The following is an 11909-nucleotide window of genomic DNA, read 5'->3' as shown; positions in this document are numbered from 1 at the left end:
TGATTGTCATCCACAGTCACATGCTATTTTTTCACTACTTTTAGGGAGGAAAATGTGGTATTTATGGTGCCAATTGCCCAGAGTGGGTAATAAGCATGGAGGTATGATTATTCTTGCTTGTTTATATCTGATTAGCATGTTAAACTTCTCTAGTTACACTGATGTCATACACTTTGCAGTTATAATTCTTGTTGCCCAAAATGTTTACTAAAACAGCAACATTGATACAGGCCTGCAATGCTCATGGGCTCTATTGTGTACCCTTGTATGACACTTTAGGTATTTGTTATCGAACATGATTTGAATTTTGTTTAATCACAAGTTTCTGCAGACAACAATGTTAGTGTCATGTAGGCTTCTCCATTTTTGAATATGGCGATAGTCTGTTATATTAAAACATTTAAACTCTGTTAATAATGTGTGAATCCCAATATAGCATGCATCTTTTGATGAATGTTTTACCTTTTTCATCTACTTTATAGGTTCTGGTGCTGTGGAGTTTATCATATGCCATGCAGAAGTTTCAATAGCACTTGTAGAGGAAAAAAAGATTAACGAGGTAAGCATATTAATATCTATAATTTGAATCCTTGGATTGCGTAAGAACTAATAGGGAAAATATTTTTCTCTCTTTCAATCCAAGAATTTGGAATTGCACAAATAGTTCCTTTTCTCATTTAAGGTTTCTCTTTGCATTTTCAGCTGCTTAAAACATTTCCAAAGGCATCCGAATACTTGCGAAGTATGGCATCTATTTATTTATTTAATTTTAAGGGTGTGTAAGAAATAATTTATCTGCAATTTTGCATGTAATTTTGCCACACAGAAATTGTTAGCTTTGGGACGGTAACACCCAAGCAGAAAGCCACAGCTGAAAAGCATGGTTTGGCAATATATCCTTGGGAAGAATTTTTTAAATCAGTAGGCATTTGCTCTGTTATTCTCTTGAATTTGTTAGAAAATAGTTAAATACTGCTGAAGCTATTGTTTCATTTTTAGCCAACGATTATGACACGAGAAAATACACGAACATAACCAGATATATGAATTGTCAGGTTTAGTATCATCTGATAACCATATGTCATGCTTATTTTCTAATTGTTTAATTATCCTATTAACCACTAGTTACAATCGCTGCATTTCAACATGTATGTGACGACTAATTCTGGTTTGAGTTCCTATGTATGATTCTTGCAGGGAGAAAATAAAAATTTTGATCTACCAGAGAAAACGAAAAGTGATATTTGCACAATAGTGTGTACTAGTGGAACCACTGGTGATCCAAAGGGAGTTTTGATGTTACTCTTATAGCAGGGATGAAACTCCTGCTAGATAGTGTAAATGAAGAGGTGATCTTTCCACTGAACTTTTTGATTCCAAGACAAATAGTTTCAGCTGTCATTTCGTTTTACCTTTCTTTCTTTTCCCCGACTCAAAATTTTGACATGTTTTTTTCTTTATTGCTTTTCCCTCACTCAATTGTTTGTTTCTTGAGAAATCTTACAGTTGACTGAGAAGGATGTATATCTTTCTTATCTTCCTCTTGCACATATCTTTGACCGGGTGATCGAGGAGTTTTTTATTTCTCGAGGTGCCGCAATAGGATTCTAGCGTGGGGTGAGTAGGATTATTTGAAATTTTTAACAAGATATAAGAGCTACAGAAATAGATAGATGACTAAGTATTAGTTTACCCTAAAACACTACAAGCCTTTAACGTAGTCGTTTTCAGTTTCACTGCTTTTGTCCAAAAAAATCCTTGGACCTATGCAAAATCAAAACTCCTGCTTCTAATGGCCAATAAGTGGTAATCACTAATCACCATGGAAAGCACGAATAAACAATACTAGCAAAAAAATTTCATTATTTCTTTAAAATTTATTGGGAAAAAAGAAAAAGAAAAGCATGCCCTATCATCCCCCAACCCCATTTTTAACTAAGGGTAAACCAAGAGAATAGTTTTATTTATTTTTAGTCTGATCGATTTTGATTATCGATTTAAAAATTAAGTGTGTTTTCGATTTTAGTCTCTCAATCATTATTGACTGTTAATCCATTAATAAAAATATTACGTGATAATTAAATTTAAAAAAAAATCATGTGCATCTACATTTCTCTTCTTAACCAAAAACTATGGGTTTTACATAGGCTGCAATCTACAACTTAACCAAAAACTATCGATTTTACAGAGGCAGCTAAAGTATAAACGGACCAACAATACCAAGCATAAATGGGAGATTAATATTGTAGTGTAGAGTGATGGCGCACGTTAACTGTTTTCTATGGGCGCACGTTAACTGTTTTCTATGGGTGCACATTAGCCGGTCTAATGGAGCTTGAGAATTTCGTTGCTATTCCGGTGGGCTTTGATTGGATTTTCTACTGATTTTGGTGGCGATTATGATTTCTTTCTTTCTCACCACATATGAATGATTCTTCCAAATTCGATTGGAAGCACTTGTTTGCAGGAACGAATGGGCAATCTTTGGACTTCTATCCTCCATCTGTTCGTGAGGGGGTTCCAATTGTTTAACCGCCTTCTGAAGTTTTGGAGCATTTAGTTTCAGAGTGGAAGCTTTCTTTGTTGCGGTAGTTTATTGGGTCACGCCCTAATTTTAATTCGTTGCAGCGAATTGTGATGCATTTGGGGGGAGGGGAACTGCTCTGATCCAGTGAGCCTTGCTGGTCCGAGTCTTTATGTGTTCTCATTCGGGTCGGTCGTGTTAGGGACTAGGTGCTTGAGAACGGTCCTTGACACATTCAAAACAAGTTGTTAATACTTCGAAAATGGGAACCAGGTTTGAAGAAATTGGATTTTGACCTAGCAAAAATGCATGTTTGGTTACATCTGTTTAATGCCCCATTAGAACTGTATTCGAAGACTGGCTTGAGTTACATTGCTAATGCTACATGTTCTCCCCTATATATGGATTCTGTTACTGCATCCAAAACACAATTAGAATATGCTAAGATCTGTGTGGAGATTAGGGTTGGGGATTTAATTTCGGTGAATTAGTTGTTTCTGTATCTGTGGTAGTTCTTTGGATGCCTCACTAATGTAGGATTTGTAAGGTGTTTGGGCATGGGAGAAAGCTTGCTCTACTCGGCCTAAGCCTGTTTCCAGTAAGGTTCAAGTGTGGAAAGTGAAGGAGGTGGCTATAGTTGAGGGTCCTGTTGAGGGTTATAAGGTTGAGGATTCTCGGGCTCAGGGGCAAATTGAGGAACCTGAGGTGGTTAAGATATGAGAGGTTGAGGAGTCTAGTGCTCAAAGGAAGCATAAGTAATTGGATGTGAGGAATGTGGATGAAGAGATTAGGGATTGCAATCAAAAGGATTTCCCCTCTCTATAGGCTTTTGTGTCACATAAGAAGAAGACAATGGCTAATCGGGATAAGAAGGCTCTTGGAGGCTCTTCTATTCGATTTGAGGTTCTTGCAATACTAGAGGCATAGAGGCCCCCAAAAAACTTCGAGTTGCTTCTTTGGGAATGGTTTCTTTGCTTAATAATATGAGGGCCAAAATGAATTATCATTTTGGTAAAGTTGTTGTGGTTGACTCTGGTGTTGGTGGTGTGGGGGTAGTGGTCCTGGTTCTTCTCAATGAATGTTTGTTTTTAGAATATAAAGAGATTTAATAATCCCCTTAAGCAAGTGAAAGTGATGACCATGTTAGATAAAATGAGGATTGATATGGTTTGTGTTATGGAAACTAGAATTAAGAGAGGTAATATGGATAGTTGTGTTTGTAGGTTTGAGGATGATTGGATTTGTTGTTCTAACTATGATGTTGTGGATAATAGTAGACTTTGGCTGTTTCCAATGAAGCACTTGAATTTTAGAGTTTTGTATGTAGTTGATCAATTTTTGTCTGTAGTAAGTGATGTTAGGGGCTGCAGTATGGTTTTCACTACAGTTTATGAAAATAATTCTTGTGTGGTGAGAAAGAATCTATGGAGACAGTTAAGGGAAGTGGAAGGTATCATTGGGAACTCTTATTGTATGATGGGTGGTGATTTTAACATTGTCACATATGATGAGGAGAGCTCGAATTATGGGATGTTGGGGCCTCAAGAATCTGCTGACATGGAGGAATTTAAGGATTGCTTGGTTGAGGTGGGGCTAATTGATCATCCCTATCAAAGGCCAATTTTTACTTGGTCTAATAAGCAGAATGAAACATTTTTTCCCGTAAATTGGATAGGTTCTTATTAATAAGAAGTGGTTGATTACTTGGTATGATTCTTGTGTTGAATTTAAGGCCCCAAGTGTCTCGGACCATTATCCTGCTTTGGTGCAGTTGCAAGGGGGTTATGTTACTAATAGACCCAAGCCATTCAAGTTTTTTAACTACTGGACACTTCATGCTGACTATCAAGAGACTGTTAGATGTTCTTGGCAGGAGGATATAAGGGGTAATGCCATGTAAATGTTTGGTAATCTGAAAAGGTTGAAGGCCAAGCTTAAAGTGTTTAGTAAAAATCACTTTGGTGGTATTTATTGTAATGTAGATGCTAAAAGGGAACAGCCTGAGCAGGCCCAGATTTTTAACCTTTCTAATATTAATAAGAATGACACGGAGAAGGAGGTCATTCTTCAGGTTGAGCTTAAGGAGCTTGAAGCTGTTGAAGCTTCTTTTTACAAGCAAAAAGCTAAGGTGCACTGGTTAAAGGAGATGGATAGATCTACTAAGTTTTTTTTTCATTCAATTGTGTTAGGAAAGAGGAAGTAAAACACCATTAGGTTACTAATTAATTATATTGGAGAAAGGTTAGACGATTTTGGCAGCATGTCTACTGAGACAGTGAAATGTTTTATTAATCTCATTGGGACAGTGGATGAGAATGTTAATTATTGTATGATTAATCAACTGAAAGACTTGCTTGGGTATTCTTTGCCTATAGGAGTTAATTGTGAGCTTGTTAGAGAGGTTACTGACAAGGAGATTCATGATGCTCTATTTAAGCAAGGGAATGAAAAGAGCCATGGACATGATGGTTTCACTGCTTGGTTTTTCAAATCAGCTTGGGGGATAGTCAATGATGATTTGTTGGCTGCTATTAAGTATTTCTTTAAGGAAGCTGATTTGTTTACTGCTTTCAATGCCACATCAATTGTTCTTGTGCTTAAAGTTCCTAATGCTAGTAGAGCAAAGAACTTTAGGCATATCTCTTATTGTTTTGTGATATATAAAACTATCACTAAGGTGTTAGTGAATAGGTTGGCTTGTTATTTTCCTAAGATGATATCACTCATTCACTCTGCTTTCATCAAATAGAGGAATTAAGTGGATAATACATTTCTCTCTCAAGACATGGTGAAGGGTTATTATAGGAGGACTGTGTCTTCTAGTTGTGCTATTAAAATTGACTTGCAAAAAGCTTTTGACCAAGTCAATTGTGACTTTTTGATGGTTGCTCTTCCTGCTCTTGGGTTACCTAAGGAATTCAGGAATTGGATTAGAGCATGTGTCATTATTTCAAAGTTCTCTGTGGTCTTTAATAGGAGCTTGGTTGGCTATTTTAGTGGGAGTAGGGGAGTGAAACAGGGTGATCCCCTATCTTTCAACCTTTTCATTATGGTGATGAATGTTTTTTCTTAATTATTAGATACTTCTATGAAGAAGGTTTGAGATTAAATTTCATCCTAAGTGTAATAAGATCTCATTAACCCATTTATGTTTTGCTGATGATTTACTTATTTTTTCCACTGATCAATGGATTCTGTGTTTGGTGTGAAGAGTGTTCTTGAAGTGTTTTATGGGATGTCAAGTTTGCAACTAAATGCTACAAAAACTGATTTATTTATTTGTGGGATGGATGAAAAGACTTTGAGCAGTATTTAGGCTATTACTGGATTTAGAGTGGGTGTGCTGCCAGTAAGGTATCTTGGTGTTCCATTGATGACCATAAAACTTTCTGAAAAAGATTATCTGCATTTGATTGAGAAGATCAGGGGTAAGTTTGTTGTGTTGTGCAGTATTTTGAATTTCTGGTGCAGACAATTGCCTTTTTCCAAGTATGTTGTCAAGAGGATTGAACAACTTTGTATGAGGTTCATTTGGAAAGGGGATGACTCTCCTGCTAAAGGTGCTCGAGTTGTGTGTAATCAGATATGTAGGCCTAAATCTGAGGGGGTTTGGGTATCAAGGATTTATCCTGCTAGAATAAGGCTTGTTGTGTGCTCCTCATTAAGAGTATTCTTGCCAATGATGGCTCCTTGTGGGTAGATTGGCTAAAGGAGTATGTGCTAAAGGGGCATGACTTTATGTCTATTGATGGAAGGTCTTATCATAGTTGGTTCTTTAGGAAATTGTTAAAGTTGAGGGGAATTGTTGTTGATTTGTTTAGAGGGCATACTGATTGGCGCATGGTTACTTGTAGATAGATCTGGGAGGAAGTAAGGGTTAAGGTTGAGAAGATTAGATGGTAACATGTCATTTGGTTTTCTCGTCATATTCTTAAATTTTCTCTTGTTTCATGGATGATCGTTATTGATAGGTTGCCTATTAAAGATAGACTGGCTAGAATAGGTTTGGTTATTGATGGTGATTGCAGGTTGTGTGAGGCTAGTGATGAGGGTAGAAGTCATATCTTTGGCGACTACCCTTAAGTTTGCATTGTTTGGGGTCATGTTTTGCAACTTTATGGTTTGCCTTAAGAGAGATAGAGCTGGGATGAGCTTTTGGATTGGGTGATTGGTAGGTTGAAAGGTAAATATTTGATTATAGGTATTTTGAAGCTGGCTTGGACTAGTTACCTTTATTATATTTGGGAAGAGCGTAATCACAGGCTATTCAGGGGTGTCAGACACCTCCTTGAGGCCTTATGTGAGGTAATCCGAGAGGCTATTAGCTATAAGCTTCATGGTTGTTGTTTCAATAGGGATGATAGAAATTTACAGATTTGTAATGATTTGTGGTTATTTTTTTCCCTTTTTCTTTGGTCTGGTGTTTGTTGTTTTTGTTTGAATTAGGTTGTTGTAGGCTCTTGGTGTAGGTGTGGTTTTTTTCTATTCTTTGTTTGGCTGGGTTTTTTGTTGTAGCTTTGATGCATCCTTTTTGGATTTATAATGAAATTTCCTTATCCAAAAAATGAGAGATTAATAAAAAAATTCATAGTTCTTCTTTTTCTTCCTTATTCTTTTCTTTATCTTCTTCTTGAAAAGTATAAAGGTAACTTTAAAAGATATATAATTTTACCAACATAATAAAAACTTGATGAATTGAAGTTGAAAAACGTTGGTATTTCCTCTTGATTTCCATGAATTTCTTTGTCCACCATTAAGGATTTTCCATCAATTGCATAACCATCGGTATCCAAACATTCATTGTTATCAGTGGAGACTGGTACAGAGATTTAAATTGCGGTTGCGGTCGTATTTTTGACCGCGTTGTGTTTATTGCAGTTGTGGATATAACGGATGCTATTGCGATCATTGCGTATATCAAAATCGTGACTTTTTTCTAAATGAGTTAATTTTTTTCAAAAAACTGAAATAGCGGAAAAATAACGGAATAGTGGTCCGCTATCGTGATTGGTCGATATTCGCTAAATTATGGCTGTGATTTACCGTTATTGGTATGATTTCTCTTTTACACAACTATTTTTTCGTGTCGCAATACCGCTATCCGACCTTTATTTGAGTCCTCGGACTAGTATGGACTCCATATTACTTTCATTATTATAAGAAGATATGTGATGCAAAAACAACAAAAACATACATGAAGTAGATGAAAAAAAAAAGAAATACCTCCCCTCAAAGTGATTTCACCCACAAAAACGATAAACATGAGGGAAGAAAGGGCTAAACGGAAGAAGATGATGTCTCTAACGAAGCTCGTTATACTAATAACCTCGACTTTTGCACTAGACACGAAGAAGGCGCCACCCAATACACTATTGAGACCAACACCTCCATTTTTGAACCTTGTGAAGGAAACAATAAGGGAATGAGAAGAAAATAAGAAATTTCGTATACTCTGTTGAGAAAAAAATATTAAAATTTTTTAATCCATTTTTAAATTCCTTGATCCGTCATTGTTTTCTAGTGAAAGGATGGTAATACTGACAATGACAAGGAAAAGCCGCAAGATTTTATACAAGCTCTCTAAGGAATTGCAGAAGAAATTCGTTGTAGTGTCACCCATAGATAGTTCAAAACAAACGACCATGTTAAGAGTACAAGATAGCCAAGGATTGGAAGTCCTACACAAGTGCAACAAAAAATCTAGAGATAGTTTAGGTACCCTTTAGGCTTGCAACCGATTTTGGACTTCACATACAAGCACTTTAGCCTATAATTAGTGATGTCATGGAGACTAGCACAACTATCATTGTTACACCCATGGGATAGAAGGTTTATTATTAATGATGAGAATTCAATCATTATTGATATTTTTAGTATAATCACAGTATTCGATATATTAATCGACTAATCTGGATCGAGTATTGTTGTGGCAATGGTGACCCTCCTGTAGACACTCATTTTCGTCCATTTTTTATTTTTATTTTTTTATTATATATATATCTATATATATATTATTTACTTTGCAAACGGTCTTTGAAAATACTTATAATATACATAATTTTTGAAAACATTTTGAAAATGTATATAATATATAGTTTTAAAAATATTTTTTGAAAACTATATAGTATATATTTTAAAACATTTTAGAAAATATATATAATATATAGTTTTTAAAATCATTTTTGAAAACTTATATAATATATAGTTTTGAATTTTTTTAAAACACTTATATATTATATAATTTTTGAAAAACATTTTAAAAATATATATAATATATAATTTTTAAACCGTTTCTGAAAATATATATTATAAAGTTTTTAAAACGTTTTTAAAAACATGTATAATATATAGTTTTTAAAAGCATTTTGGAAATTTATATATTACATATTTTTGAAAATATTTATATATATATATATATATATTATTATTATTATTATTATTATTTATTTTATTTCTTATTATTATTTATGCTTTTTGCAGGGTCCAAGTCAAAGATTTGTTTTGGGTCCAATATGGTCCAAGTCCGGTCCAAACACTGGGCCTGAACCAGCCCAGCAGAGGATACGGTTCAGGGTCTGGAAACCCTAGTCATACATGTCACAGGCGGCGCACAAGGGGGGCAACCAAACGTCAAGCCCGAACCGGTCGGCCGGGAAAATCGGGACTGCACCATCCCGAGAATCCCAGCCACGTGAACGTTGAGGGGAACGACCCTGTTATCATCGGAAACGGCCTTCACCGAGGGGTTATAAATACCCCGGTGAGGCCATGCGAAAGGGGGGATACCGAGGTACCACCACACCGACCACCAGAAACAAGAACGACCGATTAGCAGTAAACCACAACAGACCATCCTCAACAAGACCCAAACGGAGAACCCACAGAAAGATCACGTACAACAAGAAAACCAAACAAAATATTCAAAGCCAACCAACAAGCAAGGTCGAGACAACCAGAAACCATCATCGAGAGAGAACATTTCAGTACCAAAACACGCAAAGCCGAAACAACAAATAACAGAACCATCGGTCACTACCCACACAGACGAAACTAAGAACAAACGAAACCATACACAGCAAAAATATAAAACCAAAGGCCGAAGCCTCACAGTAGAAAAATCCAAGAAAACCTATACAGCAAGCAAGACAAAATGAAAAACTAGCAGTCACTCTGAAACGGTGAAATAACGACGAAAAGGTAAAGCCTTTCGCCTTAGATTTACTCCGATCTAGTGGCTCTTTGGCGGTTTTGAGGACAGATTCGGCTTTGGGGTGACGATAGGAAGCTTCTAGGTGAGTGTGGGTTTCTCGGCCGCCACAAGCGGCAGCCGGAGCGACGGCGGTGCGGCTGAGTGGGCCACCAGACGGTGGCCGGATATCACCCGAGGAAGGGCTGTTTGAGAGCATTCTCTCGGCTGAGAAGAGAGAGTTTCTGGAAAATGTTGGAAATAAAGTGAGAAGAGGCTTAGTTGGACATTTATATACGAGGGACCGGATTGAAAATATGGGATTCTTAAATCCTCTCCGCAGTCCCTCGTATTTTGATTCGCTTCGCAATTCAGCCACCAATTGTAATGTGGCCTCTGAATTTCCAATTTAAACAATTCGATCCCTGCTTATATTTTTATATTTTGTGAATCGATCCCCTAACTTTTTTTCCTCTCTTTTACAGTCCATTTTCCGTTTATTTCAATTTAATCCTCTATTTTATTTTATCATCATTTTCTCCATATTGTTTTATTGCTTTTAAAATTTAACCCTTTCTTCATTTTACCCTTTTGATTTCTTATTTTATTTACTTCTTTAATATTTTCATCTTTATCCATTTTCTTTAATTTTATTATTATACTAATATTTTCTCTTTCCTTTTCGGTATTCATTCTTTTATTTCAATCTAACATTTTTCTTCTTCATTCTCAATAGTAATTTCAATCAATCAAAGGTAATTAATTCGGATTGAATTTTTGAATGTTAATTTAAATTTCAATTTTCGCAAATAAAGACAACCGGAAAATTAATTGGTACCGAAAGGGCAGTTCAAGGGTGCTAATCCTTCCTTGACCGTAACCGACTCCTCGAACCCGACACATTTCTGGTACAACGTAGATCAGGTAAGATGGTGCCCGACCCACCTAAATTCGTTTTAAAATGGTCGGTGGCGACTCTAACCCAATTCATTCAAGTCGAAGCCTAATTCCGGGGCCCCAACCGAAAGACGGTTCCGACAGCTTGGCGACTCCGCTGGGGACAGGTAAGTGAGTCAGGCCAGAATTAATTTCCGGTTGTCTTTTTATGCGAAAATTGTAAGTTTAAATTTTAATTTATTTATTCGGTTCCAATTATTTACCTTTGATTATTTTTCAAATAAATAGTTGTACTAACATTTTTTCAATGGTTTTAGATTTTTTTAAAGTTTCTATCTCAGGCTCTGTACCTGAGCTCCGAACCCTTTTAAGTGGGGGCGAAAGCGACGCCTTCGTGTGAATTTATTCACCGTATGGGCCTAGCAAGTAACCTTCGGGATTCATATACCTTATGCCTTCGTGTGAATTTATTCTCCGTATGGGCATAAGGGAATGTTTCCTCTTGAGTTTAACTTAGACCACACAAGCTTATAATGGGCTTAGGACTAAGGGCCTGGCAAGCCCAAGGGGGCACCAACAAGGAGAACTCGAGTACCTTTTTAGAACCTAAACCGAAGAGTACGGGGAATTAGAGCCCACCCCAAAACCTCATTCCAAATCCTAGGCTGCTTTTATTTCCTACTTTATTTTTTGCTCAAAGCATGCGAACTAGACAAATATGCGGTTAGGATTTGTTTGAAATTAGCATGCGGGATAGAGATCATGTTCGGGTAGGAATAATAAGCATGTGGGGTAGATATCATGTGGGGTAGGACTTTTCATTTTTATCATTTTTTTTATTGTTGTCCTTATCTCATTAATTTTTTTTCCTCCTTTCATTTTTGTTCTTTGGCATTTTTTTTATCATTCGCATCATTTAAAAGAGGTATTGATTCCCCAAAAATGTGTTTGTTAAAACATGAATAATCTGCATTAATGGACAAAGGGGTTGTAATACAAAGAGATGAAAAGTTCAGAAGCCCAGCCGTGGTCAAAGAATACCCAGAGGCAAATGTTACAGGGGCAAGACGAGGAAAATGTTATTGACTCGGACGCTCCTATCGAAAACTACGAGAACAAGATAGTGAAACCTTAGTTGAGCTAGATGACATTGCTAACGAATTCAAGAAGCAAGCTTCGGATAGTCTCTATCGATGAAGGGCTCAAATGGTGTTTCCGTTAGGGAACAGACTCGACATAGAGTGAAAGACGGGGATGCAGTCCTTCGAGACCTTTTTGTGGAAAGCAGCTCGTTATCTGCAC

At 36.5% G+C, this 11909-nt stretch overlaps 1 long non-coding RNA gene across 1 annotated transcript; it reads left to right on the top strand.

Moving 5' to 3' along the window:
- The first annotated feature begins 229 nt into the window (after window positions 1-229).
- LOC120114476 lies at window positions 230-866 on the top strand. The gene is made up of 4 exons (XR_005515396.1): window positions 230-279; window positions 483-559; window positions 703-742; window positions 827-866. It is a non-coding gene; the product is annotated as an uncharacterized LOC120114476 (long non-coding RNA).
- The last annotated feature ends 11043 nt before the right edge of the window (window positions 867-11909 follow it).

The sequence above is a fragment of the Hibiscus syriacus genome, unplaced genomic scaffold (genome assembly GCF_006381635.1).
Source record: "Hibiscus syriacus cultivar Baekdansim isolate YM2019G1 unplaced genomic scaffold, ASM638163v2 tig00110226_pilon, whole genome shotgun sequence".
Lineage (NCBI taxonomy): Eukaryota > Viridiplantae > Streptophyta > Magnoliopsida > Malvales > Malvaceae > Hibiscus > Hibiscus syriacus.
This window is presented reverse-complemented; position numbering and strand designations above follow the sequence as displayed.